The 21,035-nt window shown below is 46.9% G+C and overlaps 1 long non-coding RNA gene across 1 annotated transcript in view; it reads right to left on the minus strand.

Annotated features, from left to right (window-relative positions):
• LOC146811912 (uncharacterized) overlaps nt 1-15,270 on the minus strand; it is a 59,964-nt gene extending 44,694 nt beyond the window's left edge. Inside the window, exon 1 of the long non-coding RNA XR_014965845.1 lies at nt 15,190-15,270. This is a non-coding gene — a long non-coding RNA (uncharacterized LOC146811912). The remainder of the gene's footprint in view (nt 1-15,189) is intronic.
• Between the last annotated feature and the right edge of the window lie 5,765 nt (nt 15,271-21,035).

A 21,035-nucleotide genomic window follows, 5' to 3' on the forward strand; every position in this document is an offset into this window, starting at 1 on the left:
TGCCAAGCCATGTCTTCCCTGGACCGGAATCAAGCATCCTAGGACCGGTTTCTGGCTATCAGCCGTCATCAGCCAGGATAGCTTGACTCCAGTGGCGTAGTGAGCACGGGTCCCACGTCTGGGAATACCCATCCCACTTAGGGCGAAAAGCGTTACAACAAACAAATGGTAGGTAGTTAAAGCTTTATTCGATAAAAAATATCATAAAAGCACAGCATACAGTAATAAAAAAGGATCAAGTTAGACAGTAAAAAAATCAATTGATCATAGGTACATCTAAAGAGGATTATAAAAATAGTTAAGAACAGCATATATGAAATACAAAGTGCTTGGTGGCCTGGAGATCGTTGAAGTGCAAGAAGAGCAAATCGCAAAGGTAAATCAGTGCAAATGAAAGGCAATTTTTTTCTTTCGCAGCAGCCAAGCACAACCCAGATACTTAGCAATACCGCAGACAATAGTAAGGGACGAGGCATCGGTTTGCAGAATGCGTAACACAGTACGATAGTCACGGCATCCGAGCATTCTACAAATCGGACTCAGCCACTTAGCTCTTGGTCTTCGATAGTGGTAACAGGCAAATAAAAAGTGGGGAATAGACTCTTTGGGTGCTGTACAGCTCGGACAACCGACAGATGAAGATAAAGATCCCTTCCAACCAGCAGTCACACAGTTGAGGGGGAGGGACCCCAATCTAAAGCGCACATACAAGGATCTATCCAATGGAGACTGGATAAAGTCGAGATATGCTTCCAATTTGCGGAAAGGCTTATGTTCGAAAAAAGCCTCGCTCAGCTTCCCCGACTTTGGATTGTTCAACTCTCTTGAGTTTACCCAGCTCCAGTAGGCCTTCTTAAGATCCTGTTTCGAAGGGGGTATCTGGGATTCCCAACAATCTTCATAGCCAATGGATCTCAATGTTTGTTTTATATAGGTAATACATTTTAGCCTCTTCCCAGTGTCCGCTGAAATAAGATCATTTAAGCCTGCAGCATATTTGGCAAGTTCTGGGGTCCGTCGCAGTCTTGCCCAGAACAATAAAGGTCGTAAACGTGCAATGTCCTGGATGGAATGTCTACCTGGGTCATACAGCAAGGGTTTTAGTGGAGATGATGTTGGGACAGAAATGAGATTCCTCATAAATTTATTCTCCGAGACGACCAGGTCATGAATATTTTCGTAGCCCCAAATTTCCGCCCCATACATAGAACTAGACAGTGCCTGTGCCTCATATACTACAAGGGCCGGTGCCACAGGTCGACTAGTAGAGAGGTGTTGTTCTCTTATAATGGCACCGGATACCCTCTTGTGGCATAGGAGCATCTTGGTCAGGTGCGAACTCCACTTCATCCCTTTTGTAATACGTATGCCTAGGTAATCGAAGGAATCCACAATATCTAACGGTGTGCCATCCAGAGTAAAAGTATATCTAAAACGCCTCGGAGTGTTTATGACCATTAATTTGGTTTTTTATGTGTTTATAATAAGTCCATAGGACTTGCAAAAAGAGTCAAATCTATTTAAAATTCTTTGCAGGCCAGCCGGGGATTTGGAGATCAGGAGAGTGTCATCGGCGAACAGGAGAGTAGGGATCTTTTCATCTGCCAGGACTGGAGCATCAGCTGGGACCTCTCTAAGGAAATCCACCACCCCGTTGATGTATAGAGAGAACAGGGTGGGAGCCAGAACACAGCCCTGGCGTACCCCCCTGTTCACCGCGACACTCCCTGTGACCTGGCCCTGAGCACCCCATCTAATATTAGCATGGTTGTTCTCATGCAAAAGCTTTAAAAATGCTAGGATCTCATGAGGAACACCTAATTGAAATAAGACCTGCCACAATCGTTGGCGAGGAATTAAGTCGAAAGCAGACTTTAGGTCAATAAAAGTTAAATATAAAGTTCCCTTGCCTAAAACTGCCGTTTTCCAGTAAATCATAAAAAATCTAAAAACTTGATCCATGGTGCCTACCTTTTGTCTAAAACCTGCTTGAAAGTGTGATAAAACGTCCCTGTTCTCTATCCAGCATCTCAATCTCATCAGGAGAACCCTGCCAACCACTTTCTGTACTACGTCAATTAGACTAATAGGTCTATAGTTGGCAGGGTCCTCCCTATTGCCCTTTTTAAAGATCGGAATCACCACCGCGGCTTTCCAGGACTCAGGTACTGTAGAACCCTTAGCTATAGCGTTCATAACAACAGAGATAAAAGAGGCCCAGGGAATTGGATCGTGTAAAAGAAGATCACCTGGTATGCCATCGGGTCCAGCCGCCTTACCGGGGGCAATACTTTTGATAGCCAGGATAGCTTCGTGGGTCCCAAAATTGGTCTCCGCTGGGAACTCTACAGTAGGGGGCAGATCGTCCACCACCGGAGCAGCAGATACAGTCTCTCCCGCATATATAGCAGAGAAATGGTTGAACCATTGCAGCTCTGCTATATGGTTTGGGATGCTTGTTGTTTTAGCCCTTTTGGCTCTGTTTAGAAGGTCCCAAAAAGCTGTTGAATTCCGGTTTAGAGCCGCCTCCTTGAGTTCCTGCCAGTTGTTTTCTTCCCAATTCCGCTTGGCGACTATCAAGGATCTCGAATAGTCTTGTCTCGCCTTGCTAATTAAATTTCTATCCTGTTTCCTTAGGGCTTTGGACAGGGTCACTCTGGCCCTTTTGCAATCTTTAGAATACCATGGGTTCCCGCTTTTCGTGGAATCCACCTTGGAACGAGTTTTCTCCCCAAGAATAAAGAAATCCCCTATTTTATTGATGGTGTCAAGATAAACTGAAGCTATAAGTTGGGGATCATCCATTTTGGTGCTAGCATCACAAAGTTAAGTATGTTTTCTAGCTAGGAGCTCTTTGATTGAAACGAGCTTCTCCTCGTGTTGTGAGATCCCATGCCATTTAAGGCGTCGACTACACCCTGCCAATGATACTTCCTTAGTTGCCATTAAAGGAGGTTCATTGTCCGCATTGGGTATTGTCATCCAGGGATCTTTAGTTTGTAAACACAATGGGTTGTGATCGCTATCTATTGTGTTTTTAACAACCATATCTGTGATAAGCCCCCAGGAGTAGATGTCGACAAGGATATAATCGATGCGTGATGGAGAAGTTAACCTATTAAAGGTGAAGGCACCGCCTTTGTCAGATATAGATCTTCCATTCACTGCACGTAGGTTAAATTCTTGAGTGAGTGCATTCAGTTGAATAGCCCTTTGTGACCATTTCTTAATCGGAGTGAGCTCTAGGGGCGGAATTCCCCAAATGAGGTCTGATTCACTGGATCCCAATAGATCTTCTGAGGCTAGAGGTTCAAAGGTACAATTAAAATCTCCACAGATGATAACAGTAGAGTTCGGATCAATAAGAGTTAATTCGTGATCCAGGGCAGACACTGTTTGAGACATCTGCCCACCCGTCGAACCTCTGGCATAGATGTTAAAAAGGTCTAGGGTGGGACCACTATGTGAACCTTTTATTGTCAAATGGAGAAGATCGGGGGAAACATTCTTGTGAGACTGTACCAGCCAATTATGCTTGATATTTACCCAGACATGTAATCCCCCCGATGGGCGACCTTTCCCTGAGCTTAGGGCCGGTAGATAGTGTGTAGAATACCCTGATTTGTGTAGAGGGATTGTGCTCCATGTTTCTTGGAATACACAAACATCAAATGTGCTAATAAAATCGTGCCATTCCGGGATCAGGAGCTTTTTGGGGAGCCCCGCGACATTCCATGAGACAAGATTAAGGAGAGGCATGGAGTTGTCGAGTGTAATAGTGGGCTGAATGTTAGGGGGCATCTCACAAGACAGAGAGGGCAATGAGAGGGAAGATGGACTTTCGAGAGGTGTGGTGATATGATTGAGAGCAATAGTAGCCGGCTCCACAGAGCAAGACTTAGGAAAAAGATCTTGAACCAGTCAATCTACCCTGTTCAAGTTAGAATCGTTGCTTGCAACCCTCTTTCTGCCCTCTGGTACAGGGTCGCTTGAGATCCAAAGCGGGATACGCCTTATCTGGATACAGGAGTGGTCTGGGGCTGACGTGCGATATTCTAGGAGAGCCAGATTTTCGGCCAGGATACTATTGGAGAATGTAAGCTCAATACAATCAAATTGGCTAGTGTAGTGTGACAATCTTCTGGCCTTGGTAATATCTTCACGGATAATTGACCTGCACCCCCTGACATGCCTGACCCAGTGTATAGCTTTATTTATAAGGGAATCCTCATTTTCGTAGGATTGATTATTATTAAGTCTAGGTACCCTAACCATATAAGCTGTGGTTGGGTTGGACAACAAGCCACCTGCGATAGGATTTGCTGCAGTATTACCTCCAGAACAAAACACAGACCTCTGGGTACTGGGTCTTGAAGGCCCAGTTACTGCAGCTGTAAGTGGAGTAGAGGAGATAACTTTATGGATTCTCTGGTTGTTCACAGTGTCCCTATACGATGGTATGCTGCGGCTAGTAGAGGCCAGAGGTGGTTTTCTGATGGAATTAATCATGTTACAAGCTGAGTCATTAGCCCTGTGTGCGATTGGCAAGGGGCCAGTCTGTAGAGAAATTAAGGGTGCAAGTGGTGTTGGCACCCCAGAGCTGCTGTGGGTTGTAGACTGCATAGGAATTGATAGGACCCTCTTGCTCAGTTCCATAACTATGTTCTTCAAGGATTCTATCTCGGATAATAGTTGGTCTATTTTCTGTTCCAGCGACACCCCCTGCAAACTGGGTGTCTGAACTACTTTAGAGGACGATGAACCAGTAACTTGGGATGCAGGTATTTCCTCCTCTAAGCCTTCCAAAATAGCAAACCTGTTAGAACAAGAGAGCTTGAGCGGAGTAATGGGAGAGGGGGATTCAGTAATAGATATAGGATCCAGAGTGTTCTGCTTGTCTTTCTGGCAGGACTCATGGTCGTGGGGTATGGGTATGGGGAGAGTGAGTGTTGTAGGTGGGGCTTCTCTGGTTTTAATAAACATACTTGGGATCTTGCGAGTGCAAGTACTAGGGGAAAGATCTACTACGGAGTCCCTTGTGATAGAGGAAGCAGGACTAGATTCCTCTAGTATGACTTGGCAGTTGTCGACAATGGCTTCAATCCTATCTAAAACGCAGTTGCCTGCTGCATGATTAACTTTTTTAGCTTTCTTTCCCTTTTTAGTGGAGCTACCCCCACCCCCCTCCATAGATTTCCTTTTGGCCATATAAAAATCACAAATGGGAATTAGTGATAACGACAATGCCTCAAACCTTGGCAAAGTGAATAAACAAATGGAGCAGTATACAAAGGCAGTACTTGAATCAGACTCTCACAATGGTTGATGCTGCATGATATATAGTAGTCACAGTGTTTGTCTGGGAGTAGATAGGTCACAACAGCACAGTACCTTAATGGGCGTAATGGCACGCACGAGGGGTGGCCCAGCCCTGCCTCCTCCTGCCCCGGACGGCCACAGACGGCCCGTCCTCTGCCCGGCGTATCCCGCGCGCGTCCCGCGACACGGAGGCAGCGGCGATCTTTTAAGCGCCTCGTGGCGCAATCAGGGCGTCCGCGGGTCCGGTGGCGCTCAGGATGCTGGGGGATGTAGTTTCTACCCTGTCCCCGCACTGCGGCCGCTGGTGTGGATGGCGGCAGCGGGGGACTGCAGCACAGCAGGTAGGCAGCGCTAGTAAAGGCAGCAGCAGGAAACTCCTCGCAATGGCCAGCTGAACACAGGGACCCGCTCCGCCGAGGCAGCGGCGATCTTTTAAGGGCCTCGTGGCGCAATCAGGGCGTCCGCGGGCCCGGTGGCGCTCAGGATGCTGGGGGATGTAGTTTCTACCCTGTCCCCGCACTGCGGCCGCTGGTGTGGATGGCGGCGGCGGCGGGGGACTGCAGCACAGCAGGTAGGCAGCGCTAGTAAAGGCAGCAGCAGGAAACTCCTCGCAATAGCCAGCTGAACACAGGGACCCCTCTATTAGTCTATTGGAATCCCACTAGGTTTTTCGAGACACTGGCACTGACTCTAAGCAGGAGGGCACGCAGGTAAGCGGGCAGGCAGGCGGACAGGCAGGAGACGTGATGGACAGGGAGTCTGGTTCTCTGCTCCTCCGCAACGGCTCTACTTTCTCCACAGGTTCTCTTAAGAGAGATTAAGCCTCACAACGCCCACAGCCGCACCCGCAGTCGCCAACCGGGCCTGGTGTAAGTTATTATGACTTACCGGGCTGCATGAGGGAAGCGGCGATGGAGAGGTCAGTGCCCTCAGCTGGGAATTGCTGGAAAGTGCTGCTGAGAGCTGACTGTCAAAAGGCACGGGCACGCAACACCTCTCAATGCCTCTCAATGCCCCTCAATGCCTCCTACTCCTAGCTCCCACTCTTTCACTTCTCTCCGCAGCTGTAGACTAAATAAGCTACGCGGTCCGCGGGGAGCCCCGGGAGCAGTGGAGGTCTTACGGGACTTGACGAGGCAAAAGGGTGAGACAGGGGAATAGGAGAACTGCGAAGAGCAGCGCATCTCCCACTTCCTCTCAATCGCTCTCACTCGCTTTCACCCAGGATACAGCATCTGGCAGTGTCTAGTACTAAAAACCTGAAATGAATCTTGCACACCGCTGCAGTGTGGACACCAATGCCTGCCTCCTCACCGCTTCGCTCCGGCCGCTCCAAACTCCAGGCTCTTGGTTAATGGCCACTCCAAACTCGAGGCTGCTCTTGGTCAGTGTTTGATGCAGTGAACACTGACCCCGGCCTGACCTCTTCTGGGCACCCCTTGCTCCCCCACTACAGGGGTTCACCTGACTCGCACGTGGCCGATGGGTGCAGCCGCCGCCGCCGCTGGGGAAATGGAGAAACGCAGCCACTCTGCTCAGCTACGGTCTCTGTGAAGGGGGCCGGGGGCCATGGACCGGGAGCTGAAAGCCACCTTAATGCGGACCCCGCCTTAAGCCTTAAGCGGGGTCCGCATGGAGAGACCGGTGAGATTGGTGTGCGGGCTGCCTCCGCGAGAAGGGTTCGATCTGGCGACCACAGCTCCGACGCTCCAACGCTCTCTGAACCGGAACCGGAAAACGTTAGTGGCCAAATGATGGACGGAATGCTGACAATGCAGACATTCTCCCCCAGTCAAGAGATCTGGGTTAAATCCATCGTTCTTTTGCCCACTACGCCACCCCAGTTCAGACATGGCCATATGCAAATCAGTCTTGACCCTGTGCCTCATGGGAACAGTCCAGCCCGAACTGCCAAGCCATGTCTTCCCTGGACCGGAATCAAGCATCCTAGGACCGGTTTCTGGCTATCAGCCGTCATCAGCCAGGATAGCTTGACTCCAGTTAGGTGGAAATTCATACACTATTGTAACAGCATTTATTCGATTCTTAACTTTACAGATACAAACCCCTGATGAAGGGCAGATGGTGCCCGAAATGCATTGGGTTAAACATTTTGTATTTCTTACAAGAAACTGGGATTCTAACATGCTGTATCAAAGGCGATTGAGCATAATACAAGCATTTGAATATTGGAAATCACCGGTTTCACAATTTGCACAAAAGAACAATAAAATGAGGATTTTACAACTAAACGTGGTGAAGCTTTTAATGAAATTGATTTACGATGATTTTTATCATCTTCACACGGTGTGAGCATCTCGGGACTGATATTACCTATATCAGCAATCTCATGGACATTATTTCGGCGCTACCAGGATGAAGCGCACTCCAAGATAGCTCCCCTTAATGGAACACTCTACGATAAACTTGAACTAAAATGGTGTGCGGGACATACATACATTCAATTATTTCTTTGTCATCCTACTTTGAACCAGCACTCAAGACTATACTAACCATGAACCTAAATGGATTAACTATGGACTTGATTTCTTGATCAAATCATGTTGATTATCAAACATTGCTTATTACTCTTGGTGTATGGAAAATGTCATTACTGAGGTTTACCGCATTGTTTATATTTTTATTCATGTTTTGGGCAAATTGCACCTTCAACTAATATTGCATTTAATTGACCATCAGGGAAGGGCGGGATATTCAAATTTAAATCACGATCACCTATGTGAACAGTAGATACGTGAGCAGATCTACCAACAGATAGTTTGGGGGAATTATGGGAGTTGTATGCTAGGGAAGGTAACATCGATGAGTTGAGTTAAGCAGCCACTCAGGTGAGTGCGGTTATGACGAGGGTTACAAAAACGATCGTATCACGTGGTAAGGTGAAAGGGACGTAATCTCCACAGGATAGACGGAAGGAGCGGCATTTGCAACTGTTTAAAGTAAGATCAGTGGCACGTTAGTGTTTTTGTACTAACTAAAGGCCATAAGCAGCGTTGAACACCAAGATTAATGCTTTGTTTTTAGACGGTTGGTAACTCTTTCGGAGTGATGTGATAGATTAGTATATCAGGGGCAAAATTGTGATAATGTGCTGAATACTTCTTTAGCGGGAAAGCGTTATAGTTGGGAGCGTTAAGATCGGCTACTTACATGGATACATTGTTGTTTAAATGTTAGTTATGTGGAAATTCATACACTATTGTAACAGCATTTATTTGATTCTTAACTTTACAGATACAAACCCCTGATGAAGGGCAGATGGTGCCCGAAATGCATTGGGTTAAACATTTTGTATTTCTTACAAGAAACTGGGATTCTAACATGCTGTATCAAAGGCGATTGAGCATAATACAAGCATTTGAATATTGGAAATCACCGGTTTCACAATTTGCACACAAGAATAATAAAATGAGGATTTTACAACTAAACGTGGTGAAGCTTTGAATGAAATTGATTTACGATGATTTTTATCATCTTCACACGGTGTGAGCATCTCGGGACTGATATTACCTATATCAGCAATCTCATGTACCTTAGAGATTACCCACCTGGTTGCTTCAGCCTTTCCTATGCTTTGACAGCTGGCATCTGCTGCTGCCAAGACAAGAATCCGACCCTCGGCCAGATGGTGTGAACTTTCCCAGGAGTCAGAAAAAATGGCCTGGATGGGAAGGAGGTCACACCTCCCTCCCTGCCAGGATGGCGACTGAAGTGTCACATCAAGGCGGTGAACTTCAAAGGCTGCACCACCTGTGCTATGCAACCAGGCTGCCTGCGAAAGGAGGACACAGCCCTCCACCTGCCCCGAAGGTACATTTGCATCCAGGCAGGTGGGAAAATGAGTCATTCAGGAGGTGAACACCCTCAGAAGGCTAGCCACACCTCTAGGGTGGGCTACCTGGTGTGTACAGCTAAGGAAGACTTCTGCCATTTTTAAAAGTACTAGAATAGTGGGTTCAAAAGTTGACTAACACCCCCGGATGTGGTCACCTCAGGGGAGGATTAGCCGCTGGGGCTATTAGCCCATTGGCAACTTGCACCCACACTCCTATTCACTGTTTCCTGTAATGTTCGTGCACGAGCACCTATGCTACTCAGAGTGTGCTGTGTCTATTTTGAAGCGTGCATACACAGTGCATCCTGCGCGAGGCCATTAGCGCAGCCGCTTTTAAAAAGCGAGCAGCAGGAAAAACTGTACTTTACCTGTTGAGGGAGGCTGAGGAAGAGACCACTGTGAAGAGGAGAACACAAGTTCCCTCTTACATGGCAACCAGTGGGGGTCACAGCCCAAGCTCAGCAGCAGTGCCGTGTAGGCGCTGCAATTAACATGAATACTTTAAAAAATGCACACAATCTGCCCGCAGCTGTGTTCTATTAACAAAAGGCATGCAGCAAGTCCAGGAGCACAGCGTGTGCTTTCAGAATCACTAATTTATATTAGTGATTTTGAAAGCAGACGTGCTTCTAGACTTGCTGCATGCCTTTTATTAATAGAGCCTGGTTGCGGACAGATTGTGTGCATTTCTTTTTAAAGTAGTCATGTTAATTGCAGCGCCGTGTATAGGCATGACAAGCCCTGCAATTAACATGAATACTTTCAAAAAGGCACAGAGACATATTAAGGAATGGGCAAATTGGACTCTGGCCCAGGGCCTAAGCCTTTCAGGGGGCCCACTGATATAGACAGCTCTGTTCTGCAGAGAGTCTTGCCCAGGAAGTTTTAAACACAGTTTTCCTTTCATTTATATTTAATATGGGTGATGTGTGAGAATCTGTTACAGACATTTTGCAGACAAATGTGTTTTTGTTTCATGCAAATTCCATAAAAATGTTTCTTTTAGAATCAAACAGGATCCCAAATATGAGAAATAGGAGGATGTCACAGTGATTATTTGCAGTATTATTAGTGAGCTTTTACTATGTTACAATATTGAAAACATATATCACTATCACTAAATATGAACTATAAACATATTTACAATTTGAACCAGTGTATCTGTGCACCGTTTGTGATCAGGGCAAAAATTATACAAAAGAGCTGAAACTAGATCATAAATTCAAAGCTGATTTGCACAGGGCCCCCAAAATACGTTTGGCCCAGGGCCCTCAAAATCCTTAAGATGCCATGAGCCGCTGCTGTGTAGGTAGTTAGGAGAGCAGCGGTTCAATGATATTGTGGAATGGGCAGGCTGCACTGGTTTCCTAATATATATTAGTGCCGCTTTGTCATGGTTGTAGATGCTTTGCACTGCACCTGTTCATTTCCAACATGATACAACCAGTGTACACCAGTCACCAACATGAAGGCCTGCCCCCAGGGCTGGACTAGCCACAGCAGGCATCAGGCGTTTTTATTAATGAGCTTTTTTATTACTGGGGGCCGGTTTTGCAGCAATACTGCAATATCGGCCCCAGTAACAAAAGCAGCAGTGCTGGGGACCAGTTTTGTTAAGCAGGAGTGCTTGATATGGTGGGGGCTGGTCCAACAAATTTCCAGCGCTGCTTTGGGTTCCCAGTACGGCCCTGCCTGCCCCATCAAGCAGGTCTCCTGCATTTCAGTACCTAGGTCAGGGATCTGCACAATCAAGCAGGGACTCCCGTGTCAGAACCCCTGTCGCTACACACTTGTTGTTGGCGCACCTAGCTTTGGCTGCAGTGCACAGAGACCTTACACTGCCGCATACAGAGCAAATAAATTAGATGGAACATTGCCCCTAAATCTAGGATTTAAGAGCTACCCCTGACACCAGAACCTCAGTTCTGATCTGACTTGCACCAAGGACAAAAGACGAGACCTGTGTCTGTCACAACAGGAGCTGCCCACACCAAAGGCATGATACTTTGTACCTGTGGCAACCTTGCTGGAACTGCGACTCGTCCTGGACCACAGTTTGGTTTCCCCAGACGGAAGAACCCCTTTGAGAGCCAAAGGCATCAACAGACTTCCCTGAACTAGTGTCACTAGTCTCCTACAACCTCAGGTGAAGCAACATACCAGAAACAAAGAATCGCTGGTTATTAGGCCCTCCAATGGATCACACAGAAGTAGATTATCCAGTGCATTTTGGGAAATGTAGTACAGACCTCCACAAAGCTTTAGGCAGCTACCTTGTTCCCCAGGAGCTACGGATGTCAAATTAACTTTCTGTTCTGCTTACTGCTGCCAAGGCTTGTTGGTCACTAGTCTGGCAACACCGCCCTCCCCCTCCTTTACACAACGCTGCACCTCGAGGGAACTTCATCCAACATTAGCAGTGGTTTTGTTGTCGAGTTTTTGCACTTTCTTCCCCAACAGCATCGTGAAAAAGGTCAAATCAGATCTCTTGCGGATCCAGTTTCAGCACCAAGGACAGACAGGACAACTCTGCACCGGGCTTCTCGAGCCACGTAAAATTGAACTGACTGTTGTGGCTTGTTCCTGGGACCCGCATCACCTTTACCCTCCTTGGGCTCCATGCAACTCAACCTGCAGGTAACAGATTGTCACTAGTGCTTTTTACCATTGACCGCAATGATAACATTTTGCAGTCCTGTTTTGCACTGGTTTAATATTGCTTCTAAAATCCATAACTCTGGTTATACTTATCTGACTTAATTTTTGTGTCTAAAAATGTTATAAATTGGTGTTGGATGTCTTTTGAGTTGTGTCAATTACTTATCGTCCATGTTGGAACTCTGAAATGCTTAACACATGTTCCTCTAGTAAAGCCTTGCTGCTCTTTTCCACTCTACCAGGACTGAGCTAAGGATGTATTATTGTGAATGTAATGGCCATCTTTGGGATATTGTGCGAGTATTGCTTTGTGAAGCCTAACTAGCATCGCCACATAATACTCTCTTCCTACAGGTGTAGAGTGCTTTGGCTTAGAGTGCAGTGGCGTAGAGTAGAGTGGTGCAGAATAGAGTGCAGTGGCATAGAGTAGATTGGCGTAGAGTAGATTGGCATGGAGTATAGTGGTGCAGAGTAGAATAGAGTGCAATGGCTTAGAGTGGGCAACAGTGGAGTGGTGTATAGTACAGTAGAGTGAACTGGTGTAGAGTTCACTGCGGCAGAGTGTTGCAGAGTATAGTGGCATAGAGTGCAGAGGCATAAAATTCAGTGGCGTACAATGCCGTGGCATAGAATGCAGTGCAGTAGATTAGAGTGGTGCACAGTAGAATGCAATTGTGTAGAGTGCGGTGTTGCAGAGTGGAGTGGTGCAGAATAGAGTGGCATAGAATGCAGTGATGTTGAAAACAGTGGCGTAGAGTACAGTGGTGCAGAGTAGAGTTGTGTAGAGTAGAGTGGCGTAAAGTGCAGTGCGGTAGAATGGTGCAGAGTAGAGTGGTACAGAGTGCAGTGGCATAGACTGGTGCAGAGTAAAATGGCATAGAGTGCAGTGTCATAGAGTAGAGTATAGTGGCATAAAGTGGATTGGCGTAGAGTGCAGTGGGATAGAGTGCAGTGCTGCAGGGTGCACTGGCATATAGCGCAGTAGTGCAAAGAAGAGTGGCGTAGAGTTCAGTGGCAGAGAGTGTGGTGTTGCAGAGTAGAGTGTCATAGAGGGCAGTGGCATAGAGTGGCACAGAGAGTAGTGATTAAGACTACAGTGGTTCAGAGTAGAGTGCAGTGGGGGACAGTAGCATAGAGTGCAGTGGCACAGAGCGGCATAGAGTAGATTGTTTCAGAGTACAGTAAAATGGCGTATAGCGGAGTGGTGCAGGGTAGAGTGATGTGGCATAGAGTGGAGTGGTGCAGGGTAGAGTGCAGTGGTGTAGGCATAGAGTGCAGTTGTACAGAGTAGATCAGGGTGTTGTACAGTGGATTGGTAGAGAGTGCAGGGTTGCACAGTGGAGTGATAAAGAGTAGAGTGCATTGGCACAGAGTGCATTGGCATAGAGTGCATTATCATAGAGTGCAGTGACGTAGAGTGCAGTGGCGAAGAGTGGAGTTGTGCTGAGTAGAGCGGAGTAGCATAGACTGAATTGGTGTCGAGTGCAGTGGCGATAAATGCAATGATGAACAGTGCAGTGAGGTAAAGTGGCATAGCGTGAATTAGCATACAGTAGAGTGGGGCAGAGTAGATAGACATAAAGTGAAGTGGCATAGAGTGCAGTGACGTGGAATGGAGTAGTGTGAAGTGGAGCAGAGTGCAATAACACAGAGTGCAGTGGCATGGTTTACAGTGGAGTGGTGCAGAGTAGAGTGCAGTGGTATGGAGTGGTGTTGAGTAGAGTGCAGTAGCATAGAGTGGAATATGCATGGTGTGGTAGCACACTTTTGTAACAAACAACACATCTTCAATTGAAATCACCATTACATTTGCACAGACATACAGTTTCACTGACAAAAAGTATACAGCGTGCAAATGACAATGTGTGAAAATGTCACTACCTAGTGTATTGATTTATTTTGATCGTTTTAAAATATTTGTTTCCACCACACTTCAGAGTTACCAAAGAATATGCTTCACTTGGGCTTTTCAAATGTCAAAATATCTGCACAGTTCATTTAGAGACATTTTGAATTTTGTTGTGTGCTAGAAAAAAATATATATTTTACAGCTGTCCTCGAGCACTCCCCTAAGCCAACATGATTGTCACACAAATCTTCTCACTTTAAAGAAGGAGAAAGAAAAAGAAAAACCGAGCTCCCTGGAAAAGAGAGCCTGACATTTGACCTCTGTCTTTGAATGCTCAGCAAATATAACAAGATAAGAACAAGACAAAATAAGAACTCTTTACAGAAATCAAGCACTGGTGGATAAATACAGTAAAGAGGGTTTTGGGTAAGGGAAGGGACGAACTCCAGCTGGACAGCCTAAAACAAATAGATTCAGCAAACAGAAAGCAACAAAATGTGAGTTACAAAACACAAAGCCAATAGTAAACAGCCGAATACATTCCCAGGGAAGCTTTCAGCATGTCCCCAAGACGTCGTTAGCAAACCAAACTGCTGCGCAGTCTGGTTGGTTTCCACCTGAAAACCGGCTCATCAAACCATAACTGAGGCCCACAAACAGCTGGAAAAACAGGCCCCACTGACCTATCAGACTAATGCTTCCTGATTGCTCCACAGGCCATTAGTCCGACCCTGCCCCAAGTAACTTGCGACCTCTATGATCCGAATTCCAGACACGTCTATACCCAATCACTTGTCACCTTTCGGCTAGGTGCTGCTTACCCCAAGAACCAACCAGCTAAGGCTTAAGAGGCGAATACCTCCAAACGCTATACAGATTAGAACACACGCAGCCAGTCGCACACAAACCACTACCATGAAAACTGAGAGCGGTAGCACGGGCTGGACGAACCTTGAACACTACTACCAACGACGCCCCAAAGGCGGGGCCTCTTTCAGCAGATGTAACATTATCATCCTGGTATGATAAAATAACAAAAAAGTCAACATAAGGCATCGATTTGTTCACAGACAGCGAGTCGGAGCCGTGCACGAAGTAAGACACACAAGTGATGGACGGAATGCAGAACAAATCAAAACATTCACCCCCCAGTCAAGAGATCTGGGTTAAATCCATCATTCTTTTGCTCACCATACCACCCCAGTTTAGACCTGGCCATATGCAAGTCAGTCTTGACCATGGGAACAGTACAGTTCGAACTGCCAAGCCAGGTCCTACCTGGACCGGAAACAAGCATCCTAAGACCGGTTTCGGGGTTTCACCCCTCGTCAGCCACGATAGCTTGATTTCAGTGGCACAGTGAGACCGGGACCCACGTCTGGGCATACCCGGCGCACTTAGGGCGAGGAAGCAAAATACACACAAGTGATGGACGGAATGCAGAATAAATCAAAACATTCACCCCCAGTCAAGAGATCTGGGTTAAATGCATCATTCTTTTGCTCACCCTTGCACGAAGTAAGCAGCAGCAAGGTGCGCGTGCCCCCTGACACACCTCCCTGATGAAGGTAAACAACCTGCAAACACGTGAAAGGCAGGTTTGTCTGGCGTACAGCCAGCCAGATAAGGAAGGAACAACCTGTCCTTGGCTACTGCACATTGCGCTGAACGTTAACCCTTTAGTGCCCAGTGGGCGACACTTGTAGCTTTACTTTGCAGAACGAGATACTGGGCCTGACCTCTCTGTAGAGAGATATAGACGGCGAGTCACGATTTAGGGCTCAGAATCATCGGCGTTTTCTTATCAACAGAGATACACGCTTTGTACGGGGACACACGATCTGTATAGACTAAAGACAGAGAGCCCTCGCCCTCCCTATCTTCTATGCAGACAGATAGAGATGCCGTGCAGAAGCAATAGAAAGCCCAGCCCTGGCTCTGCCCCGATCTATAGAGAGATACAGACTTCGGCACAAGGACTGAAGGCCCAGGACTGGCACTGCCCATCTACAGAGAGATTGAGTTTCTGTACTATGATTGAGGGCTCACGACTCTCTCCCTTCCCCAGACAGATACAGGCTGAGCATTTAGACCAAGAATGGGATTGACAGATGCTCCTGTGTAGATACATCTTGGTAAAGACGTGGGTTCCTTTACCAGCGGTAGAAGGGCATTAAAAAATGTATGGTTGAGTACAAGATCTTGAGTACAATGGCGTCAGCGTCAGTGAGTGTGGGGGCGGAGTCAAAGACGTGACTATAAAGAGCAAAATATTTTGTAACCATTTGTTGGTCTTTCATCTCCGAGTAACTGCATAAAAATAATGCACACAGGCTTATTAAACAAGCATTTACAATGCAACGGTCTCGGCATTGTTAAAGTTAGAGCTATTGGCATTGCTCATGACATTATTTTTGTTTTTGTTTTTAAAACATTTAAAGAAACGGCATTGTTATTTACAATGTCAATAGCTTAATCACTCTGAAAAATCAAGGAAAGGTGCCACATGAGGCAGCGCTTGAGAACATCAACAGCTTCTATTGAAGAAACTAAGACTAAACCCTCAACAGAAACTGTCTCAATAAGGTCAGATCTCACTGCATTCAATTCCTGCCTCACAACAACAGAAGATAGGCTGACAAGCGATGAGAAAAAAATAGTAAATGCAATAGACTAAGAGAAGATCATTGGTAAGTGCGATTGAAGATAACTGACCTAGAAGATTGGGGCATGAGAGACAATCTGTGATTTTCTTGTATATCTGAGAAAACGGAAGGAGACAGTATCATGGCCTTTAAGTTGAACGTTGTACTGAAAATTGCTAAAATATACTCTCAGCCACCTTTAGAATTATGAAGGGTGTACACGGTCACGTGGGGAAGGAAGATGGCGGCTTGATGCCACCACAGTGAACTTGCAAACCCCGGCTGCTCCCGCTCTGCTATCACTGACTCCAACTTCTCCACTACCAGCGACTTAGAAGACTTCAAGACTTCAGGGCAGAAAGCATAAAAGCACAGATGACCAGTATCTCTGCTTGCCGACTGCTACGACTTTGCCGTGCTATCATCTGGCTTGCGCGTATATCGCGGTGGAATTTGAATTGCGACCACGGGCCACGTAACGTCTACACCCTCGGCTCACCTAGATCGCAGCGCCTGCCTCACCTGCCTCACCTGGGGAAGATTATGGCTCCGCAGCACGGTCGGAATCCGGAATCAGCGTGTTCTTGCCGCAGCATCTGCTAATGTTTCACCGGCACAGGAGAGTAAGGGCACGAAAACCACTGCATTAACCATTTATGATGAGTCAACCCTGTGAGTAGACCTCATATAGACCTCACCAGCAATCGCAATGAACACCAGGGTTCTTACCCCTCTTATGCCACATAAATTGCTGCAGCTGATGCTTTAACCCCCTGTGCTATTTTAAAATGCAGCCTGCTTGTCACGATTAAGTAAGACAGGGGGATTTACTCTCACATTTTTCTGGTTGCCCATTTCTTTGTATCAGAGTTTAAAAAAAAGATAAAAGTGTAACTTAAAGTTAAGATTCCGCCCATCGAGACTCTGCCCCTCCCCCCTCCTGGTGTCGCCCCTTCACCCCCAATGTGTGGGTTTCCGGAATAGATATTTTGCATTTCCTGCCTTGGCTTATAAAGCACCACACTGAAGGAGATACAAAGAGAGCTGTTTGGGTGACGTCACATGTCATGACGTCATTGACAGCTCAATTCCTCTCTACAATGATGCAGTGATACACGGCCGGTATTGTGAACAAAGATGGCACCAGCGTGAGGTGGGTTTGAGTTCAAGGGGCTGGCTTAGTAAACCCAGGGTATTGGGCATCTGATGGGGAGTGGGTGGGCCTTGGGGCGACAGAAAACTACCCAAGAGAAGGGACTATCAGTGGTTCAGAGGAGGAGGCAGAGTGAGCCCGGGGGAGGGGCGAGGTTGTGGCTCCTTGGGAGGGATGTGAGAGAAACCTAAGGGCACTATCGCGGTGGAATTTGAATTGCGACCACGGCCCCTGTAACGTCTACACCCTCGGCTCACCTATATCGTAGCGCCTGCCTCACCTGGGGAAGATTATGGCTCCGCAGCGCGGCCGGAATCAGCGTGTCCTTGCCGCAGCATTTGCTAATGTTTCACCGGCACAGGAGAGTAAGGGCACGAAAACCACTGCATTAACCAGGGTCACTTTCTGTGATCCAAAGCTAAGCCATGAACACCGCCGCCTTTCTCCACCGCCGCCTTTCTCCAAGGTCAAGCAGAAATGCCTCAGAGAAACGCAGCAGCGTTTTCGGATTCGGGGGCGTGTTTTTCTTTCTCTCCTCTTGCCATTGGCTGGAATGTTTACATTCCAGAGGAGAGAAAGAATCAAAAAAACACGCCCCCGAATCTGAAAAGGACGGGGCTTGTTTGGAGAGACAAACCTCTTCTCCAATGGCTGACAAGCATTTAAGAGGCCAGCCAATGGAGAAGAGGTAAAAAAAAGGGGCGGGTTAAAGCCCCACTCCGAAACATTAAATCTCGGAGCGAGACTGCGCAAGCGCAGCCCTCGAGCCGAGACCTAAAAAGAAGCGTTGGCAAAGCCAATAGGTCTCGTCTTTGGGACTTACTGGATTGGTCAATAGTTTTTAGCTCTGATGCTGTGCAGCATGGCAATAAAAGTTAAGCAAAAAGCTTTTGATGCGGCCAGATGTGTCCTTTTGTAGACGTGAGCACCTCACATGTGTACGCCTGCACAATGACACAGCCGCTTTTCTCTGTTTAGCCACTGAACCAAGCTGGATCAGTAACAATAAAAGAAAACAAGCATTGGCACAGCCATTAGGTCTCTCCTTTGTGAGGTATTGGCTTTGCCAATGGTTTTTAGCCCAGGTGCACAACATCCGTAATGCTGTGCAGTGTGATTAAAGTTTTTTTTTAAAACACATAATTTTGTTGCTGTGTGAACCTCGCATGCACTCACCGACAACAATAGACTGGATCTTTTTTTATTTAGTTACATAACCAAGTTGGATCAGTAACTAAGACGAAATAAAATATGAAAACAATATTTTTATATACCGGGCGGAGGGCTGAAGCAACACGGGGGAAGGTATGGGGCAACCGGTGGTTCAACAAGTTACTGCCAAAGCAATATGGGGTCGTGAAAACAACAGGGGGCAGGGCTGGAAGGGCCGCAAAAGCAACACAGGGATTCTAATCAAGAAGGAACAAGTGCTTGTAGATTTCACAGGGTTGTCCTAAACGGTTGTATTTTTCATTGGCCTAACAAGCGGGGCTAGAATTGTTGGGCATGACTCAGCTTGGCATTCATAAAATTCTCTATAAACTCAAATAAGCTGCAGCGGGTGATATCTGGGAGTGTGTCATGGAGGTAGCGGGGGTGGGCTCTGTTTCAGGAGCAGCAGGGTGTCCCCAGGGGAAGGTGTAGTAAAGCCAGCAGAGGGTCAAATATTAGGCCGTATATGGGAACTTGAGCAGTACCCCCAGAGGGAACCAGCTCCAGCTTGAGCAGCTCCACCAAGCCTTCTCGACGCTGCCGGTCGGAGCTCAGAACCAGGGTAGCGCTTTCGGGCAACTGTGTGTGCTGCAGCACTACAGTGGCCTTCTGTGTGCCCAGGTTCAGGGCCACCAGGAAGCGATCGTTCTGGTCCCAGACATGCAGGTAGGCCTAGACGTCGGGAGATAGTGGTGGCTGTAGTGGTACGCAGTCCTTGTGTAGCAGCGAGCGCTCCTTCCCCTTCTGCTCACTAAGAGCCTTGTAGAGCGACAGCAGGGAGTGCTGGTCGGCGGTCTCCGCCTGAAAGGAGGAAAGGGTAAGAGACATCAGCCAGTCAGTGACCAGCAAGACACTTTACACAACACCTTAATTCAACATGTTCCTTAAAGAGACGACAACGTGGTGGAAGGTCCGTGTGGATCTACAAACCGCATCTTTAGAACAGCTTTGACCCTAGGATCCTATCGGTTCAGAACAATCATAAAGACCAAACTTTTTTTCAGTTTTATATAGCATTAACTTGGCCCAAGAGAAATAGAGCGCTTTCCTTGAGCACTAGATTACAAGAATCACAGGATGTTGATATGACGCTAGGATTCAAACCTGATTCCCCAAGTCGAAAGAAGGCAGCTCTGGCCATTCTCCCCCTTTCTTTTCAGCTTTTTACACAAGCTTTTAATTAAGTCTAACCAGTGCTTTAAATAGGCCGGTACTCTCTGGTACTGAGTACCGGCACTTTTTTATTTTGAGAGGGAGAGTACCGGCACTTCTCAAGAGTGACGTAATACTTATTTAATTGGAGAGTACCGGCACTTCTCAGAAACAAGCAGGTACTCTGGTACAGAGTACCTGCACTTCTATTTTTCCATTTCAAGCACTGAGTCTAACTAACTAAAACTATCGAGGAAGCGACAGAAGCATGTCTGATCTGGGCTCATCCAAAGGATCGGGCTGGAGTCTTATGACTACTTTTTTTTTGTTTCTCTTTAATCAATCAGAGGTAAAGTTTAACACTTTGTAAAACTCCTCAACAAACAAGCATTTGAAAAAAAAGCACGGCAGCGCGTTCTGTTCAATTAGTAACCTGATCCACGACCTGCAGGCCGCTGCTCGCTCCCGAGAGCAAAACCCTGTGGGATTGACACATTGGAAAGGAGGTGGGACATGCACCCGCCTTTGGCCATTTGCGTGCTTTCATTATTGAAGGCCACATGTAAAGGCCAATCCAATGCGTGGAAGGAGTCAGACTTACATGGAGATGTTTGGAGTGCTCACAAGAAGCCTCCCATAGGGCAGCGCATGCGCGCTGCGCTAGGCTCGACCTAAAAACATGCACATTTGTTTTTTAAGCAGGTGGGCAAGAGAACCACTGTGGAGGCGGAAGAAACACGGGCTGCAGGGGAGGCTCAAGCAACATGAGGGTGGGGAGTAAAAGCCTCACATGGGTAGGGCCAGAAGCAACACAGAGGGCTACAGTCTGTTGGAAAGGGCCAGACTGGGAATCCAAAGCAACCCTGGTAATTTTGTAGGACCAGCCCCCCCCCCGGGGATGGGGGGTGCAAGTGTGAAGCACTACTGGTTTTGTTACCAGGGGCTGATATGCAGCAACACAATACAGAGTTTATTGAGAAGATTACTTAAAACCATGACAATATAAAACATTTAAAAGACATATTATACAAAGGACAAATAGAAAGCGGTGGGTCCTTGCAATACCCTCTAGTGTAACTGGCACGTAGTGCCTAAGAATAAAACTCAAGGTGTACTAGCAGTTTTAGTTAAGTTTAGGGTAGTTTGGCTATTTAAAATCTAATATAGGTGACCGGTTTGAGTTTTTATGTG

This window comes from Triturus cristatus, chromosome 7 (assembly GCF_964204655.1).
Source record: "Triturus cristatus chromosome 7, aTriCri1.1, whole genome shotgun sequence".
Taxonomy (NCBI): Eukaryota; Metazoa; Chordata; class Amphibia; order Caudata; family Salamandridae; genus Triturus; species Triturus cristatus.